Here is a 20012-nt window from a genome sequence, read left to right as displayed (position 1 = left end):
CGTTAAAAAATATTATAAAATATTTACAAAAATGTGGGGGTGTACTCACTTTTGTGAGATACTGTATATTCAGTTTGTTTATCACTACCAGGCGTGTGACTGTTTTTGGTGATAATCCACAGCCAAAATAACAGTATTTTTCCCGTGTCTTTAAATATGTTTGCAGTAATTTAATTTAACCAGGTGTGCCAGAGGGGCTGAAATCATTCTTCGGGTTGAGACGTAGATCATAGAACCCAAATTTACCAATCGGCTCCTTCAGGGGTGGAGCTACACGTGGTGGCTCATCTGGGATTTCCTGTTCTGCTAGCAAACCACCAAGAAAACACTAATACCTTACCGACACCTGTAGCCTTGATAGCGCCAGAATTCATTGCTGCCTTGGAAGAGTTTGTGGAAAAGTGTGAAAAGAGTAGTCCACTATACACTGGGTCTGAATACCAACAGCTGGGAACATTTTCTGCAAAACAGCCGGTTCCTGTCAGTGATAAACATTTTGAGGAATGGCTGCAGCCAGATATGCAAGCCTTAGATGAGTGGGACATCCCTGAGGCTCAGAAAAAGCAGAGAATCACAAAAAATTTGAGGGGGGCGGCCTCAGCCGCTATTCACAACCTGAAACTTAGCAAACAGGACTGAACTGCTCACAACTACTTAGATATCTTGCAAGACATGTTTGGGAGAACATAAAATGCCTCTCACCTCATGTACCAGTTTGAGCATACCTACCAAGATGAGGGGGAGAAACTGTCTGAATACATGAGGTGTCTTGACAAGATAATGCACCAGATACTGCTAAAGAAAGGTATAGATCCCAGGTCAGTTGACAGGGTCTGGGCACAACAGGTTTTAAGGGGGGGGTCAGCCCTGAGATCCTATTATGATCCAGTTGAAAACTCAGAGATGGTGGAATTTTGAATTACCGGTACCCTGATTTAATCCAGACAGTGCGAGAAGAAGAAGCCAAAATCTATCACTGAGGTCAGAGTGATTAGTGCAAGTAGTGATGACACAGAGATAGATCTCTAGAAAACCCAGGTGTCTGAAATGATGGAGATGATGATGCTGCTAGCAGCCAGGATCACCCCGCCAGCTAACGAGAATGTCTCAGAGCCCAAGCAGACTTCAAACCCTACAGTCATTTCTGCAGAGAAGTCTATGAGTCAAATAGTCTGTCTTAATTGCATAATTGCAGAGGAGTAGGTCATTACCAACACAACTGCACAAGTCCGCTAAAACATGTCAGCTGGTTCCGAGAAGACAGCAGGAAACCTCAGAGGGCCCTGCTGCAGAAGCCAAATGGGTGCCCTCCTACAGCAGTTGGCTCAAAAAGCAAAGACTCAGGGAAGCCACAGCTGAAGCCTAAACTGTCGCAGAGGGCCCTCACTGCTGTTTCTACATTCAATGATTTTTTTTCAAAATTTTCAAACATAACAGGGGAGTATGAACAACGTGATGATCATTTACACAATACCACATAGTGCAACAATTATAACCATTATAAGTATGCATGCATTGTTTGATTAACTATAGGATCACACAGTAGGCCACATTACTTTATCACCCACAGGTACTGATCCTGCAAGAGACACTGATACACATATGGCCTTGTTGTCGATTTGTGAAAGGCCTAGAATAATCAGCTATACCATTAATACTAGTATTACAAAAAATTCTTTGTTAGTGGACGCCCCATAGGAGCTCACTGCGTCCGCATTGGAGATCACAGGGCCAAGCTGTTTGTTTTGTCATTAATAGTCATAGTATTCGAAAGTACTCATCAATCCTAAGTCTAACGCATTTATGAATCATCAGATTCTTAAGGTACATAGTTTGTTGAGATAATTGAGGGGAAAAATAACTGGGATAATGGATGCCCTATATATCTATATTCCTTATAAAAGAGGTTTAGTTACTAGAGCGTGTACTTTTTATATCAGTCAAACCAGGGGCGCCAGTGGGGGGTACTTCAAATTGTGATTTCCCTGTAAAGACGCGAACATTGTTTTGTATGTGATGTGTAAGTTGGTAGATCTTATAATCTCAGCCATGTTTGGAATTTCTGAACTTTTCCACCTTTTGACTACCGTATATACTCGAGTATAGGCCGACCCGAGTATAAGCCGAGGCCCCCAATTTACCCCCAAAAAACTGGGAAACCTATTGACTCGTGTATAAGCCGAGGGTGAGATATGCCTGTCCATCCCTGTGTGTGTGTCCATCCATCCATCCATCCCTGTGTGTGTGTGTGTCCATCCATCCCTGTGTGTGTGTGTGTCCATCCATCCATCCATCCCTGTGTGTGTGTGTGTCCATCCATCCATCCATCCCTGTGTGTGTGTGTGTCCATCCATCCATCCATCCCTGTGTGTGTGTCCATCCATCCATCCATCCCTGTGTGTGTGTGTGTCCATCTGTGTGTGTGTGTGTGTGTGTGTGTGTGTGTGTGTGTGTGTGTGTGTGTGTGTGTGTGTGTGTGTGTGTGTGTGGCCTTGTGTGTCCAGCCTACCTGTGTCCCGAGCCTCCGTCCGGTCCCGAGCCTCCGTCCGGTCCCGTCCCGTCCCGAGCCTCCGTCCGGTCCCGTCCCGAGCCTCCGTCCGGTCCCGTCCCGTCCCGAGCCTCCGTCCGGTCCCGTCCCGTCCCGAGACTCCGTCCGGTCCCGTCCCGTCCCGAGCCGAGCCTCCGTCCGGTCCCGTCCCAGGATCACCGCTCTTCGTCGGCGCCCATTCCCCTGTTCAAATGCCGCGCCTCCCTGTCTGTGATAGGCGGAACACAATTTCCCAGCAGCCTGTGTTCCGCCTATCACGGACATCGTCTCATCCTCGTCCGTAGTACGAGGATGAGACGATGTCCGTGATAGGCGGAACACAGGCTGCTGGGAAATTCAGTGTTCCCCCTATCACAGGCGAAGGCGGAGCCGGAGGCGCGGCTTTTGAATTATAGAATGGCCGCTGTCTGTCTGCTCGACACGCTGATCGAGCAGGCAGACAGCGATGACTCGAGTATAAGCCGAGGGGGGCACTTTCAGCCTCAAAAAAGAGGCTGAAAATCTCGGCTTATACTCGAGTATATACGGTAATTCTGGCCTGGTGCTCAGCCAGTGGCGGAACTACCGCCATAGCGACCCACGCGGGCGCTATGGGGCCCGCAGCTGAGAGGGGCCTGGTGAGGATGAGGAATGCTGACATCTCACCCGCGAGTTCAAGGCGATCTCCCACTAGGCGGCTACCTACTGGTGCACTGCTGCCTAGTCTAGTCTGGGAGGATGCAGGCCGACCTGGATGGATTATTATGTGAGTGTGGCATGTCAGTCTGCGGGGCCCGGAAGCGGCCACGGCTCTGCCGGCATAGTGATACCGCTGTGTGTTCAGACTCTGCTGACCGTGCAGTGTGCAGACTTCATGGTCTGTCCGACCAGCGATGTCTGTGTCTGCCAATTGAATTGGAGGTGACGCCGCTGCCCGTCAGACCCCACCAATGCCCATCACGATAACAATTAGGCTGCTTCCTGTGTGCCCAGTGAAAGTTGCAGTGACAGCCAATGAGGTGCTGAGCGCAAGCGCGGTTCCCCGCCCACCTTTTGATGTCGTTCCCTCCTCCAGTCCCACCCACAATGGAGCAGGGGGGCCCGCGCAGTGCTTTGGCTGGCTGTCCCACATGATTGGCAGTGTGGAATGGAGGCTCAGGCTAGAGCTGAGAAGAAGGTACAGACAGTCTGATGTGTAACAGCATCAGTGAGGCCCGTAATTGGTACAATCTCATGTGTGCCTAGCTCAAGCCATAGACAGACAGTTTTAGGCTGGATTCACACTGCTGCGGTGTATGAGATCGGATGTGATTCGCACCGCATTGCAGTGCAAATCACATGCGATCTCTGTGCGATGCGATTTCAGCCATACAGATAGTATGGCTGAATTCGCATCGCATCCGGCCCAAACTCGCACAGGACCCTTTTTTTGGTCTGCTGCAGAATCGGATCGCATGGGTGTTCACACCATGCGATCCGATTCCTGTCAGAGTTTGCAGATCGCACTGCAATATGCGAACTGATTTGGAGGTGTCATTAACTTTTCACTGACACTCCTAGCAGTTCGCATAGGGCAGTGTGAACTGCCGCCGGGAGGCATGCGATGCGGGAATCCGCAGTAAATTCGCAGCATTCCCACATCGCAGCAGTGTGAACCCAGCCTTACACACAGTCTGTAGTTGCAGCAATCATATTCAGACTTCACAGTGTACAGTATAATAGCATCATATACATATTTATTATATTATGGACAAATACTGGATACTGTATTGTGGGGAACTGACAAAGCCCAAGGCATACTGCAAGCAGGTACACATAGATAACATCCACCCTCCAAAATTTGTATACACTCTACACACTAAGCTGTTGCTTGGGTACTGTGCCACATGTGTGGTAATCTGTTCTTCAATGGCATTAGTTAATTTTTTTTTGGGGGGGGCCCCATACAACCTTTTGTTATGGGGCCCTGTGATTTCTAGTTACGCCCCTGTGCTCAGCAAGATATGGGAAACAATCATTCTTGTTGATAGGGGGAAGTCCTCAATGCCCAGGGAGTGTATGACAAGTCCTGGGTTGGGGGCGGGGGGGGGGGGGGGGGGGGTTTGATTCAGTGAATTCCCCTAGGATTATGGAAGGACCAGAAGGGTCTAAATCTTGGACATGACCACAGTATGTGAAAGAGAGAGCCCCTACATCTACGTCTCCAGCAAAGTGAAGACATTTGTTGATTAAATCTCGCTATTATGGTGGGTGTTAAATACCACCTCAGTAGAATTTTTTGGGTCAGTTCCCATAGGTAGACACTTGTAGTGGCTTTGTAAGTATTTGTAAGTGCAGCTAGCCATTGTTCAGAGGTATAGGAGATCATTAAATCTATTTTCCACGTTCTCAAAGAAGTTGTTTTGGAGAACACAGATTTTTGGTTCGGAAGTTGTAAAATAAGGATATGCCTTTAATGGATGTGTCAGGGTTTGTGAGGTACAGATAGATTCTCCAAGGAAAGGTAATGTAGGGGTTAGACATGGATGTTAAAAGGTGTGTTGCTTAAAGGTATGTATAATGATCTTTTAATTCAAGACCATATTCAATTTGGGCCTTTCTGAAAGTCTTAATTGTCGGCTCTTTTTTAATGTCATCTACGGTGAATATGCCCATGGAAGCCCGATGGCCCACTTTTAAGTTGGGGATTAGTAGCTGAAGACTAGAGATAGACAGTGGTATGGATTTAGCATTCAAATCTTTCGCAGGGGTACTCATGATTGTACACCAGGCTCGGATAGTAGCCACCATAGTAGGGGATAGCATTCTTGATATCCAAGGCTGATTCTGTGGTTTGTTATTGGGGCATTGGTGTTGTTCTAGTTACAACCATCTAGGTGTTTGATCTTGAGGGAACCATTGTTTCTTTTGGGCTAGAATAGCTGCTAAGTTATAGTCTTTAAGCAAGACATGGCCTACTCCCCCTGCACATCTGGACTGAATCAGTTTGCGGTACGCACACCTAGCTTTCTTTCCTTGCCATATATACCGATTTATTATGGATTGTGCTTTGGAAAATAAATTATTGGGAACTGGGATGGGTAACGCTCTAAACATGTGGATAAATTGGGGTAAGACCATCATTTTAAATGCCGCTAGTCTGCCAGACCATGTCAGTTCTAACTTAATAATGTCCTTCATTTTGATTCTAGATTACGGAGAAAATACATGTAGTACGCATTCACTAGGTGATCTGTTGTTGCTGTTAGGGTTATACGTAAATACTTTATACCACTGGCGCTCCAGGAAAATGGGTACTGTTGTTTTAATTTAGATTTGGTAGCATCATCAATTCCCAATCCCAATATGTGGGATTTATTTTTGTTTATTGTTCATGTTCATGTTCAAAGCTGCATGTACCTCTGCCAGGGAAGATTCCACTTCAGTCTAAATCATTATGATATTGTTGGCGAATAAGCTAATGGAATGCTCATTGGCTCATGCTGGAAACCCCCTGATATTTGGATGCTTTCTGATGTAAATAGCAAGGGATTCCATAAGAAGGTTGAATATAAGGGGAGATAACGTGCACCCCTGTCTTGTTCCATTAGATATGGTGAATGGGGATGATAAAACACCTGCTATGTACATTCGAGATGACGGTTTGGAATATAAGGCTGTAATGGCTGATAAAATATTTCCACTAAAGCCAAAAGTCTCCAATGCTTTAGTCAGGTATTGCCAATGTATGCAGTAAAAACGCCTTCTCCGCATGTTAGTAGCAGAGAAGGCCTTCGCCACACCTCTGCCAGGTGGATGACATTAATCAGTCTGCAAGTGGCATCTATGTTTCCCTATGTTTAGTGAAGCCCGTTTGATCTGGTTGGATAAGTGTGGGTAATATGTTAACCAATCGTGAGGCTATTAATTTAGCATAGAATTTAACGTCGACATTCAGTACTGAGATTGGCCTAAAATTTGAGAAGGGGTCTGGTTCCTTCCACGGCTTAGGCAATGTTACAATTAGAGCTTCTAGCATTTCAGGAGAGAAAAAGGCAGAGGCAGCAGCCGTGTCAAAAATTTGTTGAAGGTAAGGGGTCAGAAGCGTTTTCAATTCTTTATAATATTCCCCACTGAAGCCATCTGGCCCGGAGACTTCAGGGGTAGGGAGTCTATGATTTTATAGATTTCTTCATCTGTGAAAGGTGCATTTGAGGAGTTCAGTTGGCTATTGGATAGTTTTGGTATGGGTACATTTGAAAGAAAAGAGTTTATGGCTTCAGGGGTTGGCTGTTGTGTCATTGGGTCATTTGTGAGATTATAAAGAGAGCTATAGTAATAACTAAAACCATCTGTTATTTTTGGGGGGTGATACTCTTATTGCTTTGTTCCTGGGTGTATGATAAATGGGATTTGTGATTTATAGCTATGCTCTTTAAGATTTTGTGCTACCAGTTTGCCTGCCCTGTTTCCCTGAGCGTAATATGTAATTTTTCTTTCTTACTTGATTTTTCAAAATTATCCAATAAAATAAATCTTGGGTCATATCTAAGTTGTAGAAATTTTTGGGACAGGGTCAAGTGGTGTTGATTTTATTTTGGGTGTCTATTTGTGAGATCTCTGGTATTAGTTCAGAAAACAGCCTCTGCCTCCTGGCCCTCGCACCCACCTGAATACCAATACCCCTCATAAATGCTTTGTGAGTGTTCCATAGTATGAATGTTCACAAACCGAACCAGCGTTTCTTTAAAAAAAAATCCAGAAACCTGGTTTTAAATATCTCCTTTGTTTTTTTCTTGTTGTAACAGGAACGAGTTGATTCTCCGTACCAGGCTCGTCTTAACAGACGACGAGTCCGCTATGGAAAGAACAGCAGAGGCATGGCCCGACCAGGTGGCTGAATTGATTGTGACAGCTTTTGTCTGAAGTAATGTTTGTTGATCCACCAGGAAGAGGTCTATTTTGGTGTAGACTTGAAGAGGCGGGGAGAAAAAAGTAAAGTCCTTTTCACCTGCATGGACGCATCTCCATGAATCATGCAGATTTTGTTTGCTAATAGAAGGTAACAGTGACTGTGCTGGGCGCTTGCGTTGAGCTGTTGAGTCCAGTGACGGATCTACGCTAATGTTAAAGTCCCCACAAATGATTAATATGCCCTTCTGATAAGCTTTCATTTTCCGCATTACCTTGTGGAAAAAGTGGAGTTGGTGGTTATTGGGGGAGTACACATTAGCTTTCGTGTAGGTTGTGTTGTTAAGGTCACAAACCAGCAGTAGAAACCTTCCCCGAGGGTCTCTACATCTTAAAGCAATTTAAATGCAACAGAGTCTCTAATAGCAATAAGGACTCCCCTGGTTTTAGATTCAGCATTTGCTGTAAAAACTTGGGGGTAGTGTTTATTGGAACATTTAGGAGGTTTCAAGGAGCTGCAGTGAATTTCTTGCACACAAAGAACATTGCAATGATGCAAAATAGCTTCTTTCCATAGGGAGCTACATTTTGTAGGGTGGCATTTATGGTTAAGAAATTAATTGGCATGGTGGAAGTATGGGTTGTTTGCTGAGGGTAAGGTGAGAGTACTCTGCGTGTTGCTTAAAGCTCTGTCCAGTGTTGCTACCCAGTGAGGTAGGTAGAGGTAAAGTTGACAATGTGTATGGGTGGGTTGGTACTCACAGTAGATGACTATGATAATCTTCTCGAAGATGGCATGTAACCGTTGGTGTGTTTCAATGTTATCATTGATGTTGTAACCATTGTTATGTAGAGGTGATGGATCCGTAATGCAAAGGTTTCTGACATCCAAAAAACTTAGAAAAAATATAAACAAATGAGAGAAAACAGAACAGGGTAACAGGGTAACATAAGTAACAATAACTTGCAACAAACAAGATGCAGCGAGCGGAGTGGGTATATTAATAGGCAACTTTTGCTGCTAGGTAAAGTGGGGGGTGAGAGCAACCTTTTTTGTCCTGACCTGGGGATTAGGAGTTAAGGCGGACTAAACCAGCTAAATGTAAGTATGCGATTTAGCATTTTTTGTTGTGACTTTCCTGTTCTATGAGACGCAGGGTGCTAGTATTTGGATTTTTCCTGTCAGGGACTGGGAGGATTTCCCATTGTTTTAGTAGGGAAATCCTTTTTTCCAAGGAAGTTATCGTATAAGTGTGGTTGTCTTTGGTGATAGTTAGCTTTGTGGGGTAGCCCCATCTGCATGCGATTTTGTGGTTTCGGAGAACTTTAGTCACCATATTGTGAGGGGACTTGGTCTTGTTTCCACATAAGTGACATAAGAAGTTCTTTCACATGGAGGAAATGTAAACGGAGGAGTACATCCCTAGGCATGTGATCTGACAGGTGGAATGGTTTGGGGAGACGGTGAATTCTATCAATGGTGACGTCTAAGTCAGTAAGGCCAGGTGAAAGATTTTTGAAAAGGGTCGCTGCATAGAGGTTCAGTTCAGATTGCTGTACGGTTTTGGGATCCCCCTTATTTTTAGATTGTTCCTTCTGGACCTATCCTCCATGTCAACTAATTTAGCTTTGATCCATTCATTATCTTTCTCCCTCTCATCATGAGCATCCACCAGATTGTTAATTGTTTCTGCGTATTCCTCCATCTTGGATTCTATATGATTCACTCTATTTCTCACTGCTTGTACTTCCCGATTAAATCCGTGCATACATGTAGCCATATCTGGCTGTATAGTGCTGCGTAAAGACAGAAGCATGTCCTTTAGCATCTAACCCAGGCTGGTTTTGGGTAGGAAAAGTTTCTATGGGCTCTGGCATCTCTCTGGTGTCCTCTCCTGAGTCTGATGCAGGACTCCTCTCTGGGCCCAATCCAATGCCATCCAGCCTGGATTTAGACTTGGCAGGGCTGCTGGTAGATGTGGAGGGAGGGTATGAGCCCTGGCTAGCTGGGGAGTAGCTTTTGGGTGGAGGATTACCTTTTTTTGAGGCCCTCATGAGTGGGGAATCTGCCGGAGGTGTACAGTCCTCGGTGCCATTTTGCTTGCCTCCGTTCACAGCCATGGTGAAGAAGTCTGTGAGGCACAGGGGCTTCCGATCACCCCGCTGCTTGCTGGACATGGTCCCAGGGTTGTCCTGGGATGAATCGCCATAGATTCAGGGTGTTTCAGTCACTGTGAGCCACCGTTTCCCTGGTGCGCCGGAGCTCCTGAGTAAGCTTCCATCCGCAGGGCACACCCCCCTCACTGCTGTTTCTGAACGACCAGACAATCCTCTCCGATCGACCTCAAGAGTCCAGTCATGGAGAGACAGTGCATACCAGCCCTCTGGAGCTCAACAGAGACACCAGCAAATCCCAAAGCCCATTAAGAAAGGGGCTGAAATACAGACGACAGGACAAACTAACTACTCTACTTTGGGTAGATTTTCTGACAAACTAGTGGGACCTTCCCTTCATCTCAACTCAAGTAGAAGGCATCTATACAAAGGCCCTTCTGTACACGGGGTGCAAGTTAACCTACTATTAGAGACTTTAAAGATCGGCACCTCACTTACCCTTGCAAAAATTGGAGGAACTGGAGATATGGGGTATTGGAACCCCAAATTTCCCATATGATGGATACTTACCGGCCAAGTTGACTTTTGACCCCTCTGTGACCGAACCAACAGAAACGTTTGATACCTTAGCCATTGTATGCCCTCGCCCATCAGGAGCCAACAAGAGTTCTCTGATAATAGGAACGAACACTGACATTGTCCGAAGGCTGCTCACTCCTCTTGTATTGAAGTCTGACATCCCAACCAAAGGCATACACCCTATGCTGAGACAAGTGTATCAGCACCTTGTCAAAGAACAGAGAGCCCCAGCTGAAGGAGTGGGGAAGATTTGACGATTGAACAGAAGTGAGAAGATACTACAACCTGGAGAGGAGGTTCTTGACACCATAAATAGGATCTATGGGACCACTCTGGGGATGGAAGCTAGGCTCTATGTATTGGGATACAAGGAGAAATCTGGGGAGGGGTTGAGTACCACAGTAGCGATATTAAGATGCTTATTTCAAGCTAGAAAATTGATTGCGCAGAGATGGCATTCAAGGAGACCCTCAGCAGTGAGTGAATGGATCAATACAATAAATGGGACAATATGGAAAGAAAAAGTAGTTTATACAAAAAGAGGAAATCTTAGGGAATTTGAAAGGATGTGGAGACTGTGGTTAGTTAAAATGGGATTCCCCCTTAGAGGGAAGGAGATAGAGAAAGATCAGAGAACCACTTAAAGAAATGGGATATGTATGGAAATCACACTCTGGATAAGCTGGAAAATGCACGCCTGAGCACAACTTTATAATAACTCCATAATTAGGATAAGATGTGTTGCAACAACGGAAGTGAAATATAGAATAAAATAGTTATCAAATATAGGTATATGTATATAGAGAGTGTCTACTAGAAGGGAGTGGGGGAGGGGAGAGGGGAGAGGAGAGGAAGATGGTGGTAAAGTCATAGGTGATACATACTACAATGCTGGAAAATGAAAACACGCTGGATAATATTTTGTCTGTTATATTTATTTTTAATATGAGGTTTTGTATTGGAGAAAAGTGGAATAAAGAATAAATAATAAAAAAAAAAAAAAAAGCTGACTGAAGAGAAATGTCACGTAGTGGTGATGTTCTAAAATAGACACCATAGGCCAGGCTCTCAACTAAAAGATCGCCCAATGTGTTTGTTCTTATGGCAATAAGTAGTCATGAAAATGCCCATCAGAAATCTTTCTGACAGAAAATATAAAAACTTCCAACCTCCGAATTGATGAATAAGATATTCTAAAAGGAAAAAGTCCTCTTCAAGTATCACGCAACACAAATGCTATACTGCAAAGTAACATGTCATTCCATTTTTCAGTCTCTTCGAGATAGAAGAACCTGATAAGTGCTTCAATTCACCAGTAACCATCAGCAACTGTAATATCCATTGAGTGCCCTGACCCTTCAGTATAGGACAGAGGAAAAAAAAAATCACATTTTATGATACAACCGTGTTTGCAGCAGCTCATAAAAGAAAGTGTGGTATAATCTATATTCATTGATTGATTCTGTGCAAATATGCAGAACAGAAGAAGTGAGTCTACCTCTACTACTGGCTACTTAATAAAGCAATACAGGCCAGGCTAAGCAGGTTTGCAGGTCCTTCTAATAGAGATTTATTTCTTTACTATTAAAGGATTGGGCGACCTTTGGATGGTAGAAGTGATATTTCACTTTTCCGAAGTCCTGGGGTCCCGTGTAAAGGTCGTTCGGATTATTGATTAGTACATCCCGGGTAGGAAGCATGTGCAACTGTGCAGGCGGATGAGAATCAATAGCAGAGAAAAAAAAAGTCAAGATTCTATGATTGCAGCTCAGCTGCTGTGTCGGCCTGTCGATACTCACTCATTTTCCACAGCAACCATTCATAGCGAGAAGGAAATGTCATTAAGCAGACACAGCTATACAGGGAATGTTAGGGGACAGAACTGGAACACACACAGCTCAATCTTATAGGCAAAGGCTTCAGAAAAGCTCCATCAAGGCCTCCAATTGCAATTACACCCATCCAGACAGCATGTGACAAAAGGATATATCTACTGTTTTGCTACAAAAGACCTGGCTCTTGTATTTGATGCTGACAGAAAATGGGGGGAGGGGGGCAGGAGGTGGGGGCTGGAAACCTCTTTCAATTAACTAGCATAGAGGTATTTCATGCGAATAGATAAAGTACTGCGCTGGCTGCCGCATGTTGTAAACTTGGATCAGCCTTGAAAGACATTTTCACTAATGCCTGGAGAAATATTAAGCGGATCAGTAAAAAGTAAAATCTGGTATTATAGCATGTACAAGCAATTGGAGAACATTTGCTTTACAAATCTATAGCCGTCAGTGTTCATTTAGAAAACACTAAAACGGAAAATACAGCAGGTAGGCTGGTCAGTGGAAGGCTTTAGCTGCTTACAGTCATGAACAGCAACATTATCTGGGCAGTGTTCTCTTAATTTGCGCTAGCAGGATGCCCCCAGGGACCTTCCTGGAGCTGTTTCACCATTTACATTGGTAGGAGGTTTCAAGACTAATATAAATTACTTTGGAGGAATCACCTCTACTACCTAGCCTAAGGGTTCACTCACAGCGGGCATGGTTGAACAGAACTAACCCCAAGTTCAACTGACCCCCACCCCCACTGGTCTGCACTCATATTGATCTATAAGCAAATGTTCTTTGGCACACTTACATCATCACTTCTGCCAACCAGACCACAACGATCCTTGCTTCTGTCCTTAGTCATCTATGGGGAGTTCTGTGCTCAGGCTTGGTTTTCACTCTATCTCGTCCAGTAGCCCCTTTCACCACACGACACACCATTTTTAATCCTAATTTCACCTATATATATAATATATTTTTTTTTCCCTTTTTTTATATTTTCATTTTTAATTTTATTTTTATTTCAAATGTTTTCTGTGTTTTTAAATTTTGCACAATTAATGAATTTATTTTCTATACCTTCATTCACTTATCACACACTGTCCTTCACCGACTTCAACTTTTACAGTCACATCCCCTCACGTATAGCTTTTTATTCAAGTCAATCACCCCAGTCACATCCCTTCACCTGTAGTTTTTGTCCAAGCACATTCCATCTGCCTTATTCCATTTAGATTCCTGCCCATTTTTTTTTTGTCCTCCAAAGTCACTGCGGGAGACCCCCCTTACTGGTGACAACTTGTGCCCTGTGCCTGCCGGGATGTGGATAAGCAGTCTCGCTTTTATCCCTGTATATATAAATATATTGTTTCATTGACATGCTGTATTAAATACTGTTATCTTTGGTCAATTATATCGTCATTGATCACCTGTCAATCAAATTACAGATACCCTCCTTTTGAAAAGGTATTAGTCCGCAAAACGAGTTGAGATGCTATCCGTGATCAACGATCCCACTGTGATCATCCCCGTTTGGATATTATTATCCTGCTGATACATATGGATTGTTACCAATGCTTTTAATCTGTAACTGACTTTTTGTTATGTGTTACTAGTTTTGTATGAATAAACTTTTTTATCATTTTACATATCTGTTTATATTCTTGAACTTACCCTCATTTTACTGTACTGAGATAGTCCAATTTCCCTGTTCCTCTGAGGAGAGCTGGTTGGGGATCAGGCTTCTGTCCCCTTTATCTCAAAATGTTCTAGATGATGGTACAATTCTGTTTACATTCACCGCTTATTTTTGATTTAAAATATAGGCTACTCTTATTTCTCCAAACTACATGAACGAAATGAATCAAGGGGGTGAACCATGTTTAGGCTTAATCCCCATACACACTATCAGATTTTCTGTTGATTTTTTCCTTCAGATTTACCAAAACCATATAATATGAGGTCAAACCTTAGGAGTTTCAATGTGTATGCGCTCAAGCAGGCCCTTGCACTACATGGTTTTGGTAAATCTGAAGACAAAAATCAGCAGAAAATCTGATAGTGTGTATGGGGCATAAGTTAAAAAGTTAAATTAAAACTGACATTATGCGTGCACTCTAAGAGAGGCCTGGCATTATCAAGAGGGAATTGAGAAAGTAAAGGCGTCCATGGGAATCTTGGCTGTCATTTGTCCCATTAACCCCTTTGCCCGGTGCCTTCCGGCCCTTTAAGAGGTTTCAGATGCTGGGAGATTGGACAGTGTTTATGATCATGTGACCACCATAATTCACAGCAATCACACGATCGAAAAGTTCCCCTCGCTTCTTGCTCTTTCCATTAGCCACTGGTAACTGCACAGGAAGCATGCACTCGGCTCAGCTGTGTCTGCTAATTGGTACGCAAATATGCGGCCACTCTCAGCACTAAGGCCCACCCATGAAGAGGCCACATATTTTGCGTACTGTCAGTGCCTAGGGATTAAATATTTACATTTTTAAAACACATATCAGCTCAGCAAGTGCCTCATTTCTATTAATAATGCATGTATGAACATCCGTGTATGTATATACAGTATGTATCTACAGAAGGTAGGTTCAGACACAGTCTGCTAGACAGTATAATCACTATGCTAAAGTAACTTAGAAAATAGTTCTGTACCACTAGACTTGAATTAACTCATGAATCAGCAAAGTCAGCAATTAATAGCGCATATAAGAATTAACTGCAATGCGAATAATACTATAACTAGTCTTCAGTGAAGACTAGGAGAATGGCTAAGATATGGTGCAATCTCCCCTGAGAGGTAACTCTTACCATAGGCAATAAGTAAAGGTTTCTGTGTAGCAGCTGTAAAAGGGGCAGTATTTAGTCCTAACTCTTCAGCAGGCTGGCTTTGGGGCTCAGTTGTACTGGTGGTGCATATGAAAATAGTCCCAGTCAAGCCTGCAGGCAGCAGTAAGGGTACTAGATGGCTATATGATCCGTTCCTAAAGGAATCAACCAGACTGCACAAATGATCAGCACTGAAACTCTTTGTTCTGTTTAAGCTCACTTCTCTTATAACTTTATATGTAAAGAGATAAGGAATAGGGCAGGGGGGATTTTTAAACGGTACACATTGTAACAGTATGATACGTACAATAAATTAAAAATTCATATTGGTTTATTAATATACATTAAAAAATATACAAAAATTATACAAACAGTTGTATGCGCATTATTAATTGACTGGAGGAATCCCAATGGTAGATGTTGATAGAATAATTGCACTTGTACCCAACATGTTTCGCACTGAGCTTCTTCAGGGGAAACGTGCAACCACAGCCACCCAAGACATAAGTACTTGGGATCCACCAACAGATGGAAAAAACTGCACCAAACAGGCCAAACACCAGGCCCCCTCAGCCTCTCGGAGGACACAGATGGGGGTAAGTCAGAACTGTAATGGTGAATATGCGGAAAAGTGTTATGCCGGTTCTCCCTATCAAGCCAGCTAGGCAAGTTATAACAGCAAGTTATGGCCAAAGAAACAAACAGCCTGATACGGCTGAAGAAAGCAGGACTACACTGCCCCAAAGTGATTTCTTTTCCAAAAACTAGAGAGAGAAAAGAGCTCCGTCATGCAGCCGATGGTATGATCAAGCATATCTCTCTTATAACTTTATTGTCAGAGTTCTTCTAACATACCCTGTTGTGCGTAACCCTTTTGTGGAATCTGCAGAACTGCCCTTAGGTTTACTGGACTGGGAATTTCATCTTTGAAAAAATACTCACATGACTAATGGCGCGTACACACGATCAGAATTCTCATTGCAAAAAGCTCTGATGGTTTTCCGCTCAAACTGTCTTGCTACACACGGCCATACCAAATTCCAACCACCAAGAATACGGTGACGTACAACACGTACGACGGGACTAGAAAAAGGAAGTTCAATACCTAGTAGCCAATAGCTTCCATCTAGTAGTTGAATCTGAGCATGCGTGAGTTTTTCCGTGTCGGAATTGCATACACACGATCGGAAATTTCCGATAGAAAGTTTTTCCATCGGGAAACTTGAGAACATGCTATCAAAGTTTTGCTGGCGGGAATTTGACCAGCTAAATTCTGATGGAGCATACACACGGTCGCATTTTCCGATGAAAAGCTTTCATCGGTCTTTTGCTGGCCGAAATTTCGATCGTGTGTACGCAGCATAAGATGATGTCTCTAGTTCCCATCACAGATCCAAGCTGCTGCAAATAAATCTCACACCGGAGCCAGCAAAGATGATAATAGTGTACTATTTATTGTACCTTGAGAATCACATACATAGCACAAATTTAAAGAGCCCACCAGCGCACAAGTGCCTTTCAGAGTATCCAAAACAGCTGAACAGACTACCAACACCCCCATACTCACTTAAAAAATTCAAGTCTTTAACTCATCACATAACAGTGGGGGGGGGTGGAGCACTTTATCACTGGCGATGCACTGATATCAGTATATTCACATGTGAGAGCACAATATATAATGGGTATAAAAAGTTTACACACCCCTGTTAAAATGTCAGGTTTCTGTGATGTAAAAACATAATAAAAAGATAAATCATTTGAGAACTTTTCCCGCCTTAAATGTGACCTATAAACTGTAGAACTCAATTGAAAAACAAACTGAAATCTTTGGGGGGGGGGGGGGGGGGGGTAAAAATAAAAATAAATAAAAATAATGTGGTTTCATAAGTGTGTACACCCTCTTATAACTGGGGATGTAGCTGTGTTCAGAATTAAGCAATTACATTCAAACTCATGATAACTAGGAGTCAGTACACACCTGCCATCATTTAAACAGCCTCCAATTAATCCCAAATTAAAATATATGGCACAACAGTGACATTACCAAAAACTGGACGCCCCTCCAAAATTGATAAAAAGATAAGAAAAATACTGGTCAGGGAGGCTGCCAAGAGGCCTACATCATCATTAAAGGAGCTGCAGGAATATCTGGCAAGTACTGGCTGTGTGGTACATGTGACAACAATCTCCCATATTCTTCATATGTCTGGGCTATGGGGTAGAGTGGCATGACAGAAGCCTTTTCTTACGAAGAAAAACAAGTCTCCCAAAAGCATGTGGGAAAATGTGTTATTCCAAAGGATATGTTTAGCGCAAAAACAACACTGCAGATCACCAAAAGAACACATAGTGAAGCATGGTGGTGGCAGCATCATGCATTGGGGCTGTTTTTCTTTAGCTAGAACGGGAGCCTTAGTCAAGGTAGGGGGAATTATGAAGAATTCCAAATACCAGCCAATATTGGCACAAAACCTTCAGGCTTCTGCTAGAAAGCTGAACATAAAGAGGAACTTCATCTTTCAGCTTGACAACAACCCAAAGCATGCATCCAAATCAACAAAGGCCTGGCTTCACCAGAAGAAGATTAAAGTTTTGGAATGGCCCAGCCAAAGCCCAGACCTGAATCCGATTTAAAATCTGTGGGGTGATCTGCCCTTGCAATTTGACAGATTTGGAGTGTTTTTGCAAAGAAGACTGGACAAAAATTGCCCGCCCCCCCAAAAAAATAGGTTACATATGGTTTACCTGTTAAGACTAAGATGCTGTTCTTTACAGTGTTCTTTAAGTAAGGATTTTTGACCTACCTAAAATTGAGGCTTGCTATAGTGTAGTATACAGTATATAGGGGATCTCCCTGCAGCTTTCTTTTTGTCAGTGCCCAATCTTCTGAAGGGCTGTAAATAAGATCTTGGGGTTGGTTTACTAAAGGTAAATAGGCTGTGCACTTCGCAAGTGCAGTTGCTACAAAGCTTAGCAAATGAGGTCAAACTTCACTTTGCAAAGAATACCCAATCACATGCAAGGAAAATTAAAAAAAAACTGCATTTTTGGCTTGCACGTGATTATAGATGGCAGCAAAGCTTCCCCTCATTTACTAAGTTCTGAATCAAGTGCATTTGCAAATTGCACAGTCTATTTGTCTTTAGTAAATCAGCTCCTTGTGTCTTCTTAAAAAAAGGATTTTACAAGTAAATCAACAAAATTATTTTCATTCTTCCCACTATAGTGCAAGCAGGCACAGCCTACATTAGAGTGGAAACTCTGCTTTGAATTCAGGAGCAGAGCAGTTGTGTTGCCACCATCACAGGAAGCTATATCATTAGGAGGACTTTTCTGGCAGGATCAACAGTTGTTTGTGGGACTCTGCAGAGGGGCAAACAGAATACAGTGATGCAGTTACACTTATATGTAAGTGCTGCAAGTGTGTATGTGTAATATATATATATATATATATATATATATATATATATATATATATATATATATATATAGATAGAGAGAGATATATATATAGATAGATAGAGAGAGATATATATATATATCTAAATACGCACACAGTATCTCACAAAAGTGAATACACCCCTCACATTTTTGTAAATATCTTATTATATCTTTCCATGTGACAACACTGAAGAAATTACACTTTGCTGTGGGGGCCCAACTTATGACCCTGCATACAGGCCCACTGCTTTCAGAAAATACCCCTGACCTCATCATTGTGCATCCATTCCAGATGCTTGCATGTGACATCCCATACATCACATAGGCTGGATGCGAGAGATGGATCTGCAGGATAAGTGTGCCAGGAGGACAGGTAGATATGTCTCATCTCTGCTTCCTTTCACCACTCTGCATATCACACATATCATAGATGAGAAGAGGGTACAGCGGTGGAGCAGATGAACAGGAGGGGTTCAGAGGTGGAACAGAAAAGCAGGGGGGTAGAGCAGTGGGGCAGATGTGAAAGGGGGTGTATTGGTGGGGCAGATGAGTTGGGGGTTACAGTGGTGGGGCAGGAGAGCAGGGGGAACAGTGGTGGGGCAGAAGAGCAGAGGGGTACAGAGGTGAGACAGATGTGCAGGAGGTACATGGGGCAGATTAGAAAGCAGGTTACAGTGGTGGGGCAGATGAGCAGATGGGTTCAGTGTTAGGACAGATGAAAAGGTGATTCAGTAGTGAGACAGAAGAGTATGGGGATGCGGTGGCGGAGTAGATGTGCAGGTAAAGTGGTGGGACAGATGAGAAAAGGGGTACATACATTGTTTGGGCAGATGAGCAGGGGGGGTTACATTGGTGGGACAGAAGAGCAAGGGGGTACAGTGATGGGGCAGATGTGCAGGAGGTACAGTGGTGGGAGGGATGAGAATGGGGTTCAGCAGTGGGACAGAAAAGCAGGGAGGTACAGTGATGGGGCAGATGAGCAGGGGGTTACAGTGGTGGGACAGATAAGCAGGGGGGGTTCAGTGTTGGGCCAGATGAGAAGGGGGTTACAGTGGTGGGAAAGATGAGCGGGGGGTTCAGTGTTGGGGCCGAGGGTCAGAGGATAAAAGAGGTACATTGGTGGGACAGATGAGCAGGGGGTTACAGCGGTGGGGCAGAGGAGCAGGGGGGTACAGAGGTGGGGCAGATATGCAGAGGAGAAAGGAGGTACACGTGAGCAGGGGGTTACAGTGGTGGGGCAGAAGAGCAGGGGGAACAGAGGTGGGACAGGAGGTACAGTCGTGGGGAAGATGAGAAAGGGGGTTACAGTGGTGGGGCAGATGAGCAGATAAGTTCAGTGTTTGGACAGATGAGAAGATGGTTCAGTGGTGGAGCAGATGTGCATGGAGGTACAATGGTGGGGCAGATGAGAAAGGGGGAACATTGGTGGGGCAGATGAACAGGGGGTTACAGTGGTAGGACAGAAAATCAGGGTGGTACAGTGGTGGGGCAGATGTACAGGGTAGTACAGTGGTGGGGCAGATGTGCAGGGGGTTACAGTGGTGGGTCAGATGAGAAAGGGAGTACATTGGTGGGGCAGATAAGAAAGGGAGTACATTGGTGGGGCAGATAAGAAAGGGAGTACATTGGTGGGGCAGATGAGAAAGGGGGCACATTGGTGGGGCAGATGAGCAGGGTGGTACAGTGGTGGGGCAGATGAGCAGGTGATTACAGTGGTGGAGCAGATGATCGGGGGGGTACAGTGGTGGAGCAGATGAGCGGGGGGTTACAGTGGTGGGGCAGATGTGCAGGGTAGTGCAGTGGTG

The sequence above is a fragment of the Lithobates pipiens genome, unplaced genomic scaffold (genome assembly GCF_037356315.1).
Source record: "Lithobates pipiens isolate NorthernLeopardFrog02 unplaced genomic scaffold, aLitPip1_a1.2 Scaffold_23, whole genome shotgun sequence".
Lineage (NCBI taxonomy): Eukaryota > Metazoa > Chordata > Amphibia > Anura > Ranidae > Lithobates > Lithobates pipiens.
Note: the sequence above shows the minus strand (reverse complement) of the source record.